Here is a 19308-nt window from a genome sequence, read left to right as displayed (position 1 = left end):
CACTTTCATAAACCACCTATGGCTGTACAAAGGACATATGTGCTCAGGCACATTGTGTGAAGTAAGCAAACTGTCTTACCAGTGTAAAAAAACACTGTATAGCTGGTGGGTATTGCCATTTGGACAGCTTGGCACCGATCTTGCAATTAACATAACACATACAGCGCGCGCACACACACACACACACACACACACACACACACACACACGCTTGCTGCACATTTCTCAGAGCAGCATCAGGGTGCATACGATCGATCTGAAAAGCAAAAGCTACTCTGGATAGCTATACAGAATGGGTTATGGACTGGTTGCATGACACATCCAGATTAGTTCCACAGGAAAAAGGATTTTTAATGGCTCTCCAGATGGGCTGGAATTTTAGGATTATTCTTACCGAAAAGCAGACTGACTGTAATGACAGTGATTGCATCCTTTTTAATGACGTTTATGAGCAAACCATTACTGTCTAATGGATTTTTAATATTTTTCTAAAATAAATGGATTCTTTTTATCACTCAAAATGTAATAATTTAAAGCAGGCAATAAGTAAGATCCTCTTTTGGGTAAAATAAACAAAACTGCAATACCACAAACTCTGATCCTAATACACTTTCAACATACCTCAGAAATACAGGCTAACATTTTATTTCTAAAATTTCCCAAAGACGTATATTCAGACAATTAACGTAAATAAAGGTAAAAATAATGAATAAGATAAAGGAGCTTTTGTCTTTAGACATAAGAACTATAGGAATGCACTATTCTCTCTACTTTTCCGTATATTCCAGCCATATGTCAAATTACTTTTCTTACACACTGTACTAAAGCTCTACAGATGGGCACCAACTAGTACAAGAGTAAATAAAATATTCTATTTACATTTCCTAAAGCCAAATTTAAAAAAAAAAAAACATTTATTTTTATAGAGTATCTATAGTCGTTCTTTAGAACCAAAATTATGTTAAAAAACGCAATTCAAAAATCTATGAAATTAGTCATTGAAAAAAGAAAGTTAGGTAACAATCCAAGGCTTCACTTATGAGCACTACAAACAATCCCAGCTCATTTGAGTGCAAATACTTTAATTCTGCTTTGGCCAATGAAATTCAATATTTTTATGAAAAAACTACAACACAGCCAAGAGTGAAGTTAAGGTGACTCATAATGCATTTGAAGCAGACAGTCACTTAGGGACAAATCCAGACCCTAGTGCCCAGCCTGACTGGCCAGGTCAGGTGTTGGGGAGATGTGGACAGGCTAGGCACTAGGGTAAGTGATAGGATAGGAAGGGAAAGAATCCTCCCTCGAGGATGCACAGCCATTCTGCATAGGGCTACTTCAGCCTACTGGCCAGCCTTAGTCCAGTGGAACCACACCAAATCCATAGCACAAGGGTGCTCCGCAGCAACCGAAGTGGGGGCTGGATCCGGCCCTTGCTGTAGGAAGTTTCAGGCACTAAAATAAAGTGCAGTAGCTAGAGTTTCCCGAGAAAGCTCTGCAAGTACAGGGTAATCTTTATCTTGATCACTGCTCAGTAGTTCTGTTAGGGATGCTCCTGTATTCCAAACACTGAATGTTCATCTGGGTTCACACTTTGAAATGTAGGCCAGCAGCAACTGTAACGTGGCATGTTCTGATCTAAATTTTCCATTACCCCTACCTTCTATATAGTACTGACAGTGAAAGAGAAGGATTAAGCAGAATTATTTTTCCCTTTTAATGTTTAATGGGACTACTACATGACATTTATCATTCAGGATACATAGCACTGTACAGAGTCACATTGAACAGAAAACTGGTATGGAATACCCGTGCCTTTCTGTACCCTAAGATAATGGGCAATACACATATGACCATATTAGGCATTTTCATCCAGAGAAGCTTTAATGCTGGTGAACATTTTCAAAGGTATCAGAGAAATTCATTCAGCTTTCACTTTTTTTGAGATTATCTTTGCTAATTCTAAATTGTCGGGCTTCCTCCCTCCTGGCCCCTCTTATCAGATCACACAGTGGTGAATTTATAATAATTTTCATGCCAGCAGAATATTACAGCACAGAATTATTACTTCACTGTAGGATCCCGGAGGAGCTGGTGAAAGGAAGTTTTATTCAAACAAATATTTTCAACAACGGCAAAGGGAACGCAGTAAAATTTAGTTTAATATATGTGTGTTGTTTCCATTCCCACCCCCCACCCAACCACCCACCCCTGACAACGAAGACTGATTTCATAGGAGTCTGACTCTAAGTGACATTACTTTATAATGTCCATCAGAAGCCAGAGCTGCCAGAAATTTTTATTTAAATGGATTCTACACAAAGTTGAAATTAAATAACAACTGGGTTAAACCAAACTAATTTTCTTTTCTTTCCATACATAGTCTACGAGAACATGTCTTTTTGTATATCCAGTTCCAAGTAAACACATTTTGCTCTGGTCAGCAGTCTGACATGCAAAAAAGCAAATCTTACCATGAATAAACCACGAAAATGTGTTTCAGAATAATTTTATCGTATTACAATTGCTATTTCTGAGCCTGACAGTCATCAACCTGCTAGAAGTGCCATTACTGTGAACTAGCAATATGGAAAGTAATAAACAAACAATGTGCCTGTATTACTGCTGGGTTAAAATTCACCGAAAGAATCTTAAAGTATATTAAATATTTAGCGTGGTATTTAAATATTAAACTGTAAGCACAACACCTTTTCTTAAAAACTCTGAAGATATTTCTGTGTATGAAATCTTCAGGTCAGGTCTATCCAGCCAGATTTTCTCACTGTCTGCTGATCCCTATAAACGAACAAAGCACGAGCCATCAGTTTAATTTCTTATTTGTTCAGCAAACAGAACTGGGTGTTACATATCTATGCAGCACATCCTCACTGTGCAAACACACTGAGCTTGATCCTGAAGACGTCATTCAAACAAAATTCTTTTTTAAGGTAGCCCGCTCCAGGCAGTTTCCAGCCAATAGCTAGCCCTGGACCTAGGGATACATTTAAAGGAATGCCATCAACTTAAAATTAACATTTCTGGCTGAAATTTGTTCACATGTACTATGGAATCCAATGGCCAGGCAGCTGGTCTTCTCTGACTGCTCCTTATTACTTTTCTGATTGTCTCGTTGTTCCCTTTTGCTCCCTCTGTCCATCAGGAGTATATACTTGTTGCCTTATCCTACACTTAAGACTGTAAGATCTTTGAGGCAAGGAGTACCTATGTATATCCAGTGCCTAGCAAAATGGGGCTTTAATTCTTGACTGGGGCTCCTTGGCTTTATAACAATACAAATACATAATGTTTTAAATAGCACAGAACCTTACTGTAGCTGAAAGGGCTTTGAGGGGAAAAATATTTTTTCTAAAAAAACAGGAGTACTTGTGGCACCTTAGAGACTAACAAATTTATAAATTTGTTCTTTTTGCGGATACAGAGTAACACGGCTGCTACTCTGAAACCTGTCATATTTTTTCTAGTTTGTTTACTTTATCTAACTGCATTTTGTGCCTGTCAGTTGTACTGTTTCCCCTGTGTAGTTATTTAATCAGTACCCAGCATTTTTGTGGGTCTTTAACACAACACGGAAGAGAAAAAACATTCCTACAAAGTAGAAAAATGTGACTGTAAAGCAACCAAAATTTGAACGGGGATTCAGTGGCAGGTTCAGTATTGGAGGGTATTTTAACTCATTGTTCAAACAGACTTGATTTCAAACTGATGTTGTCCCTTTAAGCATGTGCTGCTGATTCTAACTGTCTCGTTCCTGTTGCCAAACACAGAATGAATGTGCTCCTGAGTTATGTTCCAACTTGAAAGTTTACAAAGGGAATCCTCAGAGCTAGAACTAACACTGCATGAAGCACTTTTACATTTGTGCCAGAAGCCCAGGGTCACAAAACATTCGACTGCTCCATAAATGCAATATCCCAGACTATATTTCCCAAGCCCAAAGATACTGTAGCTCTGCAATTACTGGACCATACGTCAAACCAAAATCAGGTTGGTTTCCTAATGAAGGAAACCTGTAGGGGCCTTTAGTGGCATGTGAAATGTAAGTTCAACTAGTTTAGGCAATGCCTCGTCCCATAAATTTTGCTGCACTCCTGGTACTTTGCCCAGATGTGGTATTGTTCATATCCCTGAGCCTGTACTATTTTAATTTGCATAGCATAGTCAAGAAAAAGTTGAATAGGATTCCTTTCCCTTTGCTAACATACGTGGCCATAAACTCCTGAAACCCATATGGTGCTGAAGAGGAAGTCCCAGATACCTGGAATTTCAAGACACCCAATTGTTCTGTTCATGCTGAGAGCTGCTTATCTTTAGAAGTTTCAGCTTGCTGATCTGAACAACATAGGTACTGTTATCCTTTAACTCGCACAGAATATGTGGAATCTGTCCTAAGCTTCAAAGCAATGTATTTACTACCTCTATTGCGATAGTACCTAAAGACCCCCCAAAAATAAAAAATAAAAATAAAAAGAGCAAGGGCCCTGTTCTTCTAAGTGATGTGTAATAAATAACACAAATATAGTACTTGCCTCAGAGATCTTACAGTTCAGAATATGGAATGAGAATCCTCAAGGATGATTCCAACCTACATAGCATTCCTAAATTCTGATATTTACATTGTGCCTGTACTTTAGCAAATATTTGTAGAGATATGCTGCAAGTATGTGCATCCATTTCCTTGGTCACTTCACCTTTAAGAAGACTGCTGTGCATCATATCAGTAAGTCCCTCGGCCCGCGCCCATTCCAGCAGCTCCCATGGGCCTGGAGCAGCGAACCGCGGCCATTGGGAGCCGCAATTGGCCGGACCTGCGGACAGGGCAGGTAAACAAACCGATCCAACCTGGCAGGGGCTTTCCCTAAACAAGCCGCGACCCCAGTTTGAGAAACACTGCTTTAGCAGGAATAATGTGAGACATAGACCCAATATGGAGCTGTCAAAAATACAGTACACCGCTTTCAGCAAGACACAAGTTCTGAAGGCAAAATGAAGCATTTCATCTGAACAGACTAAAGATTTCCCTCATCAGGTCTCACAAGCTAAGAAAGGTTTGGCTTGGTCAATTCTTGAGCATGGAGCCCCCAAAGGGAAACAAAAGATGCTGATTTCTTCAACAGATGGTACTTTACTTCTGAGCCATTCCTGACCCAATGCCCTGCTACAGTGTTAGAGTCATTGTGTTGTTTGGAGGCACTTACTTTCAGAGGAGAGGCAAGAAAAACATCCTCGCCTCTTGTCCTCATTACATATCGCATAGCACTTTTTGAAAGAGTCAGGTTGGTTTTCCTTCCTCATGTCTAATTGTGAGGTAGGTAATTAAGTATCCTCTATTTTTTCTATGTAGCCTCTATGTTTTCTATTGAATACAGTTCCCTTTTTTCATTCTTTGTCCTACATTCTCGTGCAGTGCTGCTGTGTATCATTAAACAGCTGCTAAGTTATTAGCAGCACTTATTATACAGATATAAAATAGTACGTACATCCAGTAGCCCCGTTCATCTGAGGCTGTTAAAGCAATTTACAGTCAAGCATTAACCAAGCCTCATGAAAATCTGATGAGGTAAGTGTCGCTATACTCATTTTACAGATAGAAAGCCTGAGGCACAGAGAGACTTCGTGATTTGTCCAAATTCACACAGGACCATACTGTGGCCTGGCTAGCAGAGCAACATAAACAGAGGTAGCAGTAGGGAAATAGAGACAGGCTCCACAGATCCACTATGTCCTCACCTCACCCTGGCACAAGTGAGCAAGAGGGGATGGAATGGGGCAGGAAATGGATGGAAACTTGGCACTACCTCCAACATGCCAGGAGGCATCGCTGCACTGGCACATCGGGCAGCATACACTGCCCTGCGTATAAACATGGGTGCGGTTTACTCCCTCCCAGAGCAGCAGATGAACCAGATCACAATGTCCTTCCCTAGACACTCCACGTACAGTGCCATACTCTGCAGCCCATTACACCGGCCTGACTGTTATCTCACAATCTAGTCCAGAATGAGTTAGTAGAAGACTCCAGAATCGAAAACGAGCCCAAAACGCCTAAAGTTAGAAATCCAAAAAAAACAAAAATAAAAACCCACAGAGGCAGCCAAAATCCATGTGCACTTTTGAAAGCTTGGGGCTAAATGAGGACGTTAGACAGAAGCGCAGATTCAGAAATCCAACCCCCAGCATGATACCAATAAACCTAAAACAAAGGGCAGACTCTCCTAGAAGTTCCATTCTTCTTAGAGCAGACATGCCGTGGCGTAAAGTTGTTCATGTCAGGGCCAAATTATGCCCGCAGAATTGGGCTACATACTAGAGCACTGGCTGAGGTTACCTGGGTATAGCAGAATGTAGAATACGCTAATCGATATTGTTGATCATATAGAGCCAAATTTTACTGTTAAAACTTTATTCATGAAAAAAGTGCTATATACCAACTGGACTTTCTGGTTGCTCAGTTCAGCAAAGTACGTACTGCTTCCTGTACAATAAACTTGATTTAAGTCGTACAATATAAAAAAGCAGTGATGGTATAGGGAGACTTGGTCCACCTTCCAGTTGCCTTTAAGGAATGATTCATTTAAATGATTTTTTAAATATTAATTGACAATTGATTTCCTTTCTTTAACATGTGTAATACGCCTCTTAAAAACCAAAGAATCAATTCTTTTCATCCCACTCCACCTGCCTGACAGGTTTGCAAACATCTGGAAAAAAAAACAACTGAGCGGGTACATTAGCCATTGGTATTCCAGTTTTATGGATTACAAAAGTTAAGCAGTTTTAGAATAGAAATGATCACCATGCAAACTCTTCCTTTTCTGGAATGAACAAGATGTTAAAAGTTTTGTGAATCCTGCTATTATTATGCTTTGCCTAACAAACACCAAAGGTCTACACCTGTTAGCAAAAACGGATCTCTCACATTCAGATAATTTTCGCCCCTTCCTACATTAAGAAATAGGTTCTACAGCTTTTCATCAGAAACTGTGTGAACCAATCCCTCTGTTACCCCAAGTTACCTGTTTAAAATATTTGAATTCCTCATGAAGGTTATTTATGGTGTTTAAATTTAAATGCAGCTAAGAGGAAGAAGTTATCTTTTTTAAACATCAAACTTTAATAAGAAAATGGAAATAGAAAATAACCCAAAAACTGAGGCTAAAGAAATGCCAAGGTAATTTTGCATGACTCAAAATCTTTATTACATTTTGCTCTATTAAAATGATTTTTGCAAAGAAAACAACCCCATTATGAAGAACAGAGTATTAATGAAAGTTTCTCTGCAAGTGCATATAGAATATTCCCAAACTAAATTAAAATGGGAGACAGCCAACTTTTTAAATCTGTATAAAGTAACATTTAAACCAGCAATATCATCCCCTGTGTACCTGTCATTGCTGCCTTTGAATATGGAAAACAATTTTTCCAGATTTCCATTGCCTGTGCCTACAGCACATAGTACTAACTAGAGTCACTGAAGATTAGTCACTAAAATTAATTATTTCAAACTATTAATTGAAAGCTACTAGAGTTTTCTCATGATTTTAGTAAATCAGACAAGCCCACCGATGGTTTCCACATACAAGACATCCCAAAAATGAGATACACTGAATATTATGAAAATTACAAATGTTTTATTGTGGGTAGAGGCGGGCTAAATGGGAACAGAAATGAAAATGCAATGGGACTCTAAGATTTCGGGGAACCCCCTCACTACTACTAGGAAAAGCCCAACTAAGGCAAAGAGGCACAAATCAGTGCACATATTCCCTGACAAATTAATTCAAGTGATTTTGATGTTTAAGTGTTACAAAGATCATTTTTAAAAGATCATCATTCCCGCCGGTAACAAGGTTTTGCCTGTTTTTAACTTCATGTAATTCATACAGAGTCAAAACTACTCAGACACATTATTTTCCCCAAACATTTGTTTTAAAATACAGCAAGAATTGCCTTTTAAAAAATACACATGCTTACATGGCAAAGAGCCATGGCACATGTCAACTTTTATTTTGCCTTGTAGATTCCCATTTTTATAAATGAAGCCCTGCTCTTAACACAACCAACTCTTGTTGCCTGTAGTAGAAATGCTGGTAGGGACCTACCCAGAGAAAAAATTGTCACAACAAAGCTCTGAAATCCCCATTTACCTGAAAAAGCAGAATAAAAAAAAAATCCAATCAAGTTCTGAAATCACCACTTATCTCTGAAAGGCAGGGGAAAAAAATCCACGACTGAGTAAACCGACCTGGTGGAATGTCAGCATTGTCAATTAAAAACTCATATTCTGAAGCCGCAGGTCAGGGGAAGGCTAGGCATGCGAAATGGAGAAGCATCAGTGAAATGGAAATCAGTTGTCAAACATGTACACTGCGATAAAAAAACCCTGGCGCCAAGTCTCAGAGCCCAAGTCAGCTGACTTGGGCTCGGGCTACGGGTCTAAAAATTGCAGTGTCGATGTTTGGGATCGGGCTGGAGCCCGGACTCTCAAACCCGTCACCTCCCCAGGCTGCAGCTCTTTTATCACCGTATAGACTGAAGACCCTCAGCAGCAAGATATAGGACTTCCAAACCTATCTAGACTCCAGAAAGTTACTTTTGGAGGCTTCGATTCCTTAGTACAGGCTTCTTCTGTAAAGAAACGCGGCTTCTTCTAAAAGAACTTACCGCTTGTACAAGATGCCAGACTACCAGCAATGCAAACTTAGATCTTCTGCTTTAGCTGCATAGTACATGCAATATGGGCAGCACAATGTAAATTTCCCAAAGTTCAGAGGCAGGAGGAAATGGTGGAAGAGATACCTTTAGAGGCAAGAATGATCGGCAGGTCTCTGTCACTCTTTCTGTGCAACTGCTGAAAACGGTTTGGTCTCATCTACACAAGCAGCTGCACTGTTTTCAATCCTAGATCAGGAAGGTCAGGGAGGGTCTCTTACTTAATGTAATGGAGCCAAAAGCTCTGGCAGCAGTAGAGAAATGTGGTGTGCCAACCCACAGCACATCTATAAAACAAAAGGAGGGAGGGGATAGCTCAGTGGTTTGAGCATTGGCCTGCTAAACCCAGGGCTGTGAGTTCAATCCTTGAGGGGGCCACTTAGGGATTTGGGGCAAAATCAGTACTTGGTCCTGCTAGAGAAGGCAGGGGGCTGGACTTGATGACCTTTCAAGGTCCCTTCCAATTCTAGGAGATAGGATATCTCCATACACAGAAGTTCCCCCAGTGTTGCACCACCATTTGAATCAGACTGGTTTCAAAGTTAACCACCATGTGCTTCTCCTCTATGCCACTCTCCACCAGTGCAATGCCAGCGTGGATGCAGTTAATTTCCATAATAGTTCGAAATCTGCAAATACTCCTCCCTTTGCCTGGCTAGGTTATCAGCCCGCATTCCACCGTAGGGGTCTGCTCTTAGTCAGAGGCCATTTACATGTACAACGATCCTCGCGCTTAGTTGCATGCTGTTTTCACAGTAAATAACTTCTACTCTTTGCAAATTAATCTGATTCTATCGCCAGCATGTCTCAAAGGAAGCCATTTCATGAGCACATTGCCAACTGGCCCAAGGCAAATGTGCAGGCTCTGGTATTGGTCTGGGGATAGAAGGGTTCCAGGACCAGCTGAATTCAGTCACATGCAAAACTCCAGTGTATGACCAGGTGGCAAAGAGACCAACTGAGGGTGGGACAATGACAGGCAGTATTAGAGTTACCATACGTGTGGTTTTTCCCGGATATGTCCAGCTTTTTGGTAATCAAACCCCCGTCTGGGGGGAATTTCCAAAAAGCCGAATATGTCCGGGAAAAATACTCCCTGGCTTACCTTAGAGCGGGCGCCGGGGCTGCTGTGCTCCCTGACTCCTGGGCTCTGTAAGAGCCGAGCTGCCCGAGCGCTACTGGCTTTGAGCAGCCCCCATGCCTCCGGCCCCTGCGCCGCCAGCCGGGCACTTCCCCTCCCGGGCTCCGGGGGTGCAGGGTCCAGAGGCATGGGGGCTGCCCGAAGCCGGTAGCGCTCGGGCAACTCGGCGCTTGCAGAGCCCAGGAGTTCAGGGAGCACAGCAGCCGCCGGAGCCCGGGAGGGGAAGTGCCCGGCCGGGGGCGCAGGGTCCAGAGGCAAGGGGGCTGCCCGAAGCCGAGCACTACCGGCTTCACGGTTTGCCGGGCAGCCTCCAGACCCTGCGCCCCCGGCTGGGCACTTCCCCTCCTGGGCTCCAGCTGTTCTGGGGAAGCGCCGGCCGGGGGTGCAGGGTCTGGGGGCCGCTGGGCAAACCGTGAAGCCGGTAGCACTCGGGCAGCCCTTTTCGCATGGCTGGGAGGGAGGAGGGGGAATGCGGGTGCTCAGGGGAAGGGGCGGAGTTGGGGCGGGGCCGGGGGTGGGAAAGGGGCATGCCCAGGGCCCCATGGAGTGTCCTCTTTTTTTATTTTTTAAATATGGTAACCCTAGGCAGTATCCAGGACCAAGAGAGCGTAAAGGGGGCTGGAGTTCCTGTGGGTAAAGGCCCAGGACAACAGCATTCAGTCCAGCTCAGAAAATTTGCCCCTTTTACGATGAACTGGAACAAACCCTCAAGACTCCCCCCTTTTCCCTGCCTGAGGCACCTGCAGACAACACAGCAGTGCCATGCATTGCACTAGTGAGAGACAGGGAGGATACAGCAGAGAAAACCAGTGGGATGAGGAGCCGGACTCAGAGATGCCAGACATATTGCCAGCTTCCCTGGATCTCGAGACAGAAGCTGAGCTCAGCTGCAGGTGGAGAAATCAGGAGATGAGTGGCCCCTCTATAGCAAGAACGCGGGGTTTTATTGTAAAATGCATTGGCAGGAGCTGATTTTGCGGCTTTAGAGCCGTGGGAAGAGCTTCCTGGGTTCTTATGGCCGCCAGCATGAGTGAGGAAGTGTCCACCTCTGCCCCAGCTCCACCAGTCCCTTCCCTCTTCCACCTCACCACCACAAAACGCAACTGCCAAGGCTTCTCACTAGCCTGCCCTCTTTGGATCCCTATTATTCTTCAGTATCGCATTCCCCTCCCCACCCAAAAAAGTACCCATCATTTTCATCTTCAGGGCGGAAGCGCACCAGTCAACAGGGCTGACCTCACCATATGAACAGACTCAAAATGGGGAGGAATGGGGGGGAAGGTTTCCAAGAGTTACATAACACCTACAACATAAACACCTATGGGAGATCTTTACTACAAGAAATTACAGACTGAGCACTAAGGCCAAAATATTTACTTCAGCCTGCATGTATCAGCTCATATGCCAAGCTGCAGCACCTAATTTGCAGGGCTCTGATATACCTGCTATCAAATTTCATCCTTTCTGTCTTGTCATTTAACGCATGAAAAACATTCCTAGGCATACTTTCCTAGCCAAGTGATGCACAAGTAACACAGGCCATGAAATAGGCTGAAATAATTACACTGACTGTTTCTTGCTGCTCTCAGACAGGTCTCTACATCCACCAGAGAGGCCAATTAAGCTTAGCCCTCAGCACCAATCCTCTAGAGTTCTATCTGACACAAAAGCTCTCATCCAGCAGTCCTCCTATTGCCTTTCAATCAACTTTTGGGGCAACGTACCTTTCCCTCCACCATCAGAGAGGATCACACAGCCTCTCCTTTCATGGATCTGATCCCCCACTATCCTTGGTGCAAACAGCTCTACTGCAAATTTATGGCTTTTTCCCCCTACGCTCTCAAAAAACAGCTTTTCTTTCCTGGATAGGACCCTCCACAGAGGTTTTTAAGGGTCCAGTTATAGTGAGTACCTCATGGTCCCTCTTCCTTCCTTCCATTATGGCATTCATTTTCAATTCTTATAAGTGTTGTGAGTAAATTGTAATAATATGTCCTTACCATCTCTGGTCTAAAAGAAAAAATGACTCGCAGAAGGCACTGGAATTCTAAACTGGAACTAAAATTGTTACTTTTATTGTACTTCATGTATTTCAAGGGATGGATAGGCTATTGCTATGATTAGAAACGCTTTCATTTCTTGTTTTTCATTTTGGTGACCACTCCACCATACAGATGTCCTGAAGCAGACATGGGGGCAGGAACCAAAGCATGGAAAAACTTCCTGAACTAAGCAAAAGAAGAGGAGGGAAGACCTGTCCCCGGATATATGTTCAGAGTCACTCCTCATATCTCTGCACAGGTGCAAAATTCAAGATGGAGAAAAAAAAGAGGCTTGAGAGACGGGGCATATTCAAGCAGGCAAAGGGTAAGCACACCGGACTATCTCCAGAAAAAGACAAACAGGAATGGGAAACCAACAAGGAGCTTTTTTAGTGAATGCCTAAGGGAAAATGCCACCCGGACTCTCTTCATTCATCCCAGCCTCTCCTGCCCAGAATTCCATCATTGGGCTGCCCCTTACTCTCCTTCTTCACAACCATTCCAGTGTTTATACCACTGTGGAAAAGAGAATTGGAACACAAATGAGAGGCTTTATATATATGTAAAGCAAACCCCAGCTTTACCAATGATTTGCATACATTTTGGTGAGGAAATACTTGGAGGAAGGAACTGATGAGGAATGAGTACTTAAGAGCAGACTATTTGATATTCAAATTGTGCATAGGCTTCCTTTTCCAGAAATGTTTTTATTAAACACACACACACTAGATGTCAGGCTGACCGCAGTGCTTATGCAGGTTAATGATGAATACAAAGCAGTTGGTCCAGTAAAGGATACTACTTCACCCACCTTGTCTCACTAATACATACAGTAAAGAGAAAGAGCATGTGTGTGTGTGCATATAAATATATTCTGATAGACACATGCATGTATGTATACTCAGACACACATATATGCATAACAACAACAAGAGTATAATCCCACCACCAAACGGTCAGAAAAAATTATTTCATATCAGCCTCTGGTCTATCAATACACCAACTAACAGGGAACTATGCAGCTTCCACAAGGGTCATCAGTCTGCACAGGGAGCAGATTTCCTTCTCGTGGTCTGGTGCTGCAACTCTGAGGGTTAGCTCAGCATAGAAGTATGCTGCACCTAAAGGCTTCTTCAGGGGTTGGGGCTGGGTGCAGGACTACTGCAGCAAAAATTCCATCAGACACTGATTTCAGTCTTGGGCTCTCTACAAGAAGACGGCCGAAGGGCAGATCACCCGCCACCATCTTGCCTCAGGTGCCTAGCAACTGTTTTTCTAAAGCTCCAGAAGACACTGTTCTTGCTGGGCAAAGAGTGAGACCTGGCCTCCATTTTGAGAAAACACAAAAGAAATGGCACCAAACTATCCTAGTTTAGGGGTTTGTACTGCCACTCACCACTGTAGTAGCTCTACATCTTCCATATCAAATAAATTAGGAAATATGATGCCCACCTTTGCTGATGGCTATGATGGAATCTCTTGTGCTTCTTCCTTTTTGGGTTATTAAAAAACACTCTGCTTTGGGTAGGTCTCTTTTTTTGGAAGGGGTAAAAGGAAGGGTTAGGAAAGGGGAGCAGTTGATGCTGTGAATGCTGTTCTGGTTATGGAGTCAAAGATTTATCAGAAAGGACGGTTTCCCAGCATTTCCCAAAGAAAGTCAAATTCTGGATTCCTCTCATCTCCTCGAAGTTTTTCAATAGATAGATGCCCTCAACTGAAATTATTTTATCTCCGCTCTCATGCACACTTCACTCTGGGCTTTGCAATCGGCATTGTTCCAGAGGAACACAGCCGTCTCTGTGGCTTGTAGACGGTGATGGGGGTCTCTGACATAGCTGGGACATGATCCATCAATTGTTCCAAGATTAGGAACAAAGACCTAGAATGGCAGTGGATAAAGGACTGGAAGCCAGTGCAGGGACAGAAGCACTGGCTTGATGTGCTCATGGCAGCATAAGCCATGGAGAAGGCAGACAGCCACATCTTGTGCCAGATGAAACCCGTGCACTGTTTTCTCTCTCTCTCTCTCACACACACACACACACACACACACACTTTCAGATGCAAATTACAGTTATCCAGCCTGAAGGTGTCAAAAGCCTGGATCCCTGGGGCTACATCCTTATCCACAAGGAAGGGGTGGAGTTTCCTAGCAAGCTGGACATGAAGGTGTCACTTTTGGTTTTTGATGCTACCTGCTCATCCAAATGCAGTAATGAGTCAAAGAGGACCCAAGACTTTCCACCACTTTGAATGAGGGCTGTAAGCCTTCAAACGAAAGAAAGGGTCAGAGAACTGGCTAGCTCTTCAAAGGGTTCCCCCCGCCAACCAGCATGACTCTGATCTTGCCTACATTGAATTTGAGCCAGCTGCTCTTCGTCCAGGAGCTGATCTTTTGTAGGTATTATAACATCTTACTAGTGCCAGTGGTTGCAATAGTGGAGAATGAGATATACAGCCAGCTGTCATCAACAGACAGTTGGCAGCAGAGCCCATCACCTCTCACTCGCTGCAAGTGGTCACAGTGGTCCAATCCACCCTTTAATCTGAGGGTGGAACTGAGCCTTTACTATTGATTAGCCCAATCAGAAATGCTGTTTTGTGCAATTTTTGATAATGGTTACTACTAACAATCAACCAGTTTGAAGCATCCTGTAATTTTATGACTTAGGAAATTTGATTTCTACCACATTTTCCAACAATTCCCACAATACTGTAGGAGAGATGCTTAAAAAATATGGAGGAAGTCAGTCTTCCTAAAACAAATGAAGTACTGTTTTTCTTAGATAGGCACTCATTCATAAGATGGTTGGCTTCATCTTTAGCATAGCATTCACTTCAGTTTCAACAGCAAAACATTTACACTAAAATTATCAGAATTAGTTATTCTGCAAATGACGACCGAGAATGGGATATAATTCAGAAGGTAAAACCACAAATGAAAATGAATCATAAAGCTACAAGATTACAAAAAAGTCAAGCTAACGCACAGGACATATTGAAACAAAGTGAATAATCATGAGAATGTTGGAAATTATACCTACAAGAGTTAGAAATATAGGGTATTTAAATCTGATTTTAAAATAAAGTCATCACTTCCTACAAAAGCAGTACCAAATATTTAAGGTACATTAAACAAGAAACTGTTCTAATATTTCTGTTATAAGTATAATGCAAATGGATTTGACAGACTCATAGTAGAGCTCTAATTGCAAGACATTACTGGAACAAATGGCCAAAATCAGCAACAGAAGTCAGCAGTGTACATCAGGTCAAAAGAACTGGTCATTTATTTAAAGAAGATGGAAGCATAAGGGTACAGCTAGTGACTGGATTTTGGGTGGTATATAACAATGAGATACACAGCAGATAGATTTGTATTTCCTGCATTTGTAAGGGAAGCCAGGATGGAATTTACCCTTTCTTCTGTCTTTATCTCTTTTCCCTCTAGGTGCTTTCCTCTCAGTTCACAAAAATATAATACACACACACACAGAGAGAGAGAGAGAGAGCTTACAGAATACATTATGCATTTTATTTTTAAATTCACTGCATAAAAAATTCTGTTTTAGAACAAAGCTCTTGTGTGTGGGCGTACACCTATAAAATAAAAGGCATTGTTACTCCACCAGATAGAAATCCATACCCAGTGATCAAATCAGGCCTTAAAATTCTGTTTTGACAGCTACTTGAAGAGTTATATTTTCACCAGAGGTTTGACTTTTAGATGAATACCGGGTGTTTAGTGAGATCATCAAAAGAAGACTCAAACCTGATATTTGCAGGCAGAGTAATATTAGCAGTTGTAAAAAAGTTTCCATGTCTGAAATGCGTAATATTTTATACTTCCCGATCATTTTGTTCCTTCCTAGAATTAGAGGCCATACTAAAATCTCATTGTAGATGGCAATTAATCTTACCTGTGACATACTATTTTGGAATTTATTTTAATTACATTATTAAATTATCACTAACAGAAAGGAATGAGTCTGTTTCCAATTAATATTTATAAACTGCCTCTGTATGATACAAAAATGCACAGCCGTATATAATAGTAACCCTTCTGTTGTATAAGGGCCTAGTTAGGTACCTGTGACCTGGAAGAAAACTGTGAATACAATAAATGTTATACTTTTAGAAGTTAATTTACAGAAAACCTCTTCAAATAAATAATATTCCTTGTCTCGGTAAACACTTAATACACTAGTCAAGTAAGCTTACATAATATGATTGTCTATTTGTAATGACACCATTCATTCTATTCTTTTGTATAATTAGGGTCTGTTTTATTTTTCTGTATAATTGACAATAACTCAGATCCTTAACCATAAATTCCTATAATTTTACACTTTCAAAGGGAAGTTCAGAGAGTACTAAGCAACATTATACTATTAAGCAAACATACTGCACACATTATTTACAAAAAAAAAATGTAAATCATTTATCATATCCTCTGCTGATTGTTTTAAAGTTGTACACACACACACACACACACATCTCTGCATGCAGCATAAACCTACCTCTGAGAGAAAGATTTTTTTTTCAGCTATTTTCCAGAATTACTCTCTTTGGAAAAATATCACCTGAAATATCCATTAATCTCCTCTGTTCTTACTGTATACCAGCATAGCATCATTTTTAGAAGAACCATATTTGTATTTTACTTTCAGAGATAAAACGATGACTAAGGTTGGATAACAATAATTGACAAGGATAAACAGGATTAAGTAACAGGTGTCTGACTGTACATAATTCAAAGTCAAATACGTATAGTATTGCTGGCAAAATGGCAACCTTAGTCAACATCTTGGGTTAAAAGTTATATTATAAAAATATTATGTTGATACATTTATGTAAATTAGACTGGACTTTTTTTTTTTTTTTTTTACACACAGAGTTAACGCATGCATAGACACATATATTCACACACGTATTCTATTTGATAATAGTAGTGCTCTCTCTCTGTATTAAAGAATATAAAAAACCTTCAAAGGGTAGGCTCCCATTGTTCAAAACTAAGTTACTCTTCGCTAAAAGAGACACATTGGTCACACACCACACTGCATTGACACAATCCGGATACCCATGAAAAACTACAGTGATCCCCTCAGCTGGCAATAAAGATGAGAAGACGAATGTAATTTAAAACAAACAAACAAACAAAACTTGTCTTGTGTGCAGCAAGTGGAAGGATCCGTTCAAGCTGCGAGTTTGGGCTTGCAAAGATGCACTCCTCCTACCTACTCTGTCTGGACAGCCAGAACCCCAAGGTTATTGCCAGTGGGAAAGGACCAGAACTCATGTCAGTATCACTGAAGGAAGGGCTTTCTCCATTGCAACAAGCCTGAAAGAGCAAAATATAAAGAAACAATCATGCCCTCCCCCCCTTCTACAATCACACGCATTCACTCAGTCCCTAGCCTAGACGCGGCGGTGGAGGGACAACGTGCGAGGCAGGGACCGAAGCGGGGAAATGCTCCCGTCTGCCTGGCGATCGCTGCGACGGGCAGCCGCAGAGGTGCCGAGAGAGAGGGGCCGGCGGCAACCAACGCATCACCCCGCCGTGCGGGGCAGCCGGTGCAAAGCCCCGCTCAGCGCCGCACACCGGAGCCTACTTCCCCTACCTGTCCCCTTGCCTTTCAGCTCCCGCTCCGGAGCGCCCGGGCTGCGCGTGTGTCGATGTGTGGCGCTCACCAGGAAACGCATCTAATGTTTGCACCGCATCCTCCCCCCCCCCCCATTCCCTTTGCCCATGCACGGAGCTCCCCGAGCAAGCCCCACTCACAGCAGAAACCCCCCCGCGTCGCCTTACATCAGCTGCAGCCGGGAGGATTCCGGAGGGGAGGAGGAGGAGGGCAGCAGCCCCGGCCAGCCCGCCCCCTGTGCACAGGATGTGCTGGGGCTGAGCCGAGAAAGGGGGCGGGCGGGTGGCTTCCGCGCTCCGTGGCTCCTTGTTTGCACCTACTCCCCCCCGCCCTTCCCCGTCTTGCTCCAGGCAGGCGCGAGACACCAGGTCCCGGGGGAGGGTGCGCGCGCGAGGCTGGAGCTCGGCACTGGACTGGCGGCGGTGGCGGTGGCTCGTCCCTCCCCGGGGCTGGTTCCTCCCCCCTCTCCTCGGCGGGCGGCGCGTGCACACGCAGGGAACGCGGCGGGCCCGGGGCTCGGGTCAGTCCCCGCAGAGTGGGGGTGCAGGGCCCCCGCGCCGAGCCCGGCTCGCTCCTGGGAGGCCTCCCCCCGCTGCACCGGCCGAGCCGGCGCATGACCAGTGCAAGTGCAGGAATAGTGGGTCTGTGTGTGCACGGGCAAAGCGTGAGTGCACGGACGTGGCAGCAGGTGTGCATGGGCTGCATCACAACGTGTGTTACTCGAGGCAGCTGCACCGTGCAACACTCCCTGCATGTGTCTATGTGAGGGCATGAGCACAGTGACGTGTGTACTGTACTTCTGTGCATGTGTAGAGGCAGTATACGTGCGTGTGTACAACACAGGGTGTTGACGGAGCATTCATGCGTGGTTCCACGTGAACAGAACATGAGTGTGTGGGGCTATTTTCCTGGGCTTCAGAGGTTTGGAAGGATTAGATTTGTATCTGTAAACACTGATTTCCACTGTATGTACTCACACTGATGAAAAATATTTGCATTGATAATCCAAATGTACTGATCAGCAAAGTAAGGAACAGCTGGTTGAGGTATTATTCGAGTTTGATTAAAGGATATTTGCTTTGTGTATTGTGACATGTGATGCTGACAACTTTAAGCTTTAATGTTTTTAATCTCAACATCGTAATTAAATAATGGTTGGGTGATCGCTTGTTGCACCCCCCACCAATGTCCCACAACTGAACATTTAAATTGATAAATAAAAAATGCTTATAATATAGTTTTTTGTAACTGAGCATTGACGTCAATAAACATTGAAAAAATAACTATAAACATTGATATCTGTCACCCTTAAATGTTTATTTTATAATTTTATCAGGCATATATATATGTTGGCTGTGCACATGTAAATATTTTTGGTGTATCCATGTGCATGTGTTTACTATAGAGGTAGTTTTGTGTAGTATGTATGAGAGAGGACTTTGACTCAGTAGTTTGCTAGTCAGGTGTTCGAGGTTACACATGTCTTTTATTCTGTCTGCCACCCAAATAAATGTAAACTCTCTAATCACAGCCCATTGATTTTTGCCTTTTAGGTAGACTATTGTTACATAATATATATTTGAGTTCAGCTAGCTGAAATTCAGCATGCAGTATTTGAGTTCAAACAGTGCTGTTAAAAGATATAATAAGGCCCCTAGTTCATAAAACAAAAATATACAGCTACAAAGGAAAAAGAAGCATTTGATTTACTGTTTGGGTTCTTCTGGAGCCTGACAAATTGAAAGCAAAT

The 19308-nt window shown here is 42.7% G+C and overlaps 1 protein-coding gene across 5 annotated transcripts in view; it reads right to left on the bottom strand.

The window, feature by feature from the left end:
* Positions 1-19023, bottom strand: part of PLCB4 (phospholipase C beta 4) — a 322471-nt gene extending 303448 nt beyond the window's left edge. For 2 of the 5 annotated variants that reach the window (XM_054022802.1, XM_054022803.1), the window contains exon 1: positions 17726-19023. The gene's annotated coding sequence lies outside the window, so the exon portion shown is untranslated. Of the gene's footprint in view, positions 1-17537; positions 17616-17698 lie in introns of those variants that run through there. The other 3 variants (XM_054022801.1, XM_054022799.1, XM_054022800.1) reach the window with 3 other exon arrangements.
* Between the last annotated feature and the right edge of the window lie 285 nt (positions 19024-19308).

Source organism: Malaclemys terrapin, chromosome 3 (genome assembly GCF_027887155.1).
Source record: "Malaclemys terrapin pileata isolate rMalTer1 chromosome 3, rMalTer1.hap1, whole genome shotgun sequence".
Classification (NCBI taxonomy): domain Eukaryota; kingdom Metazoa; phylum Chordata; order Testudines; family Emydidae; genus Malaclemys; species Malaclemys terrapin.
Note: the sequence above shows the minus strand (reverse complement) of the source record. Positions and strands in the feature narration are given on the sequence as shown.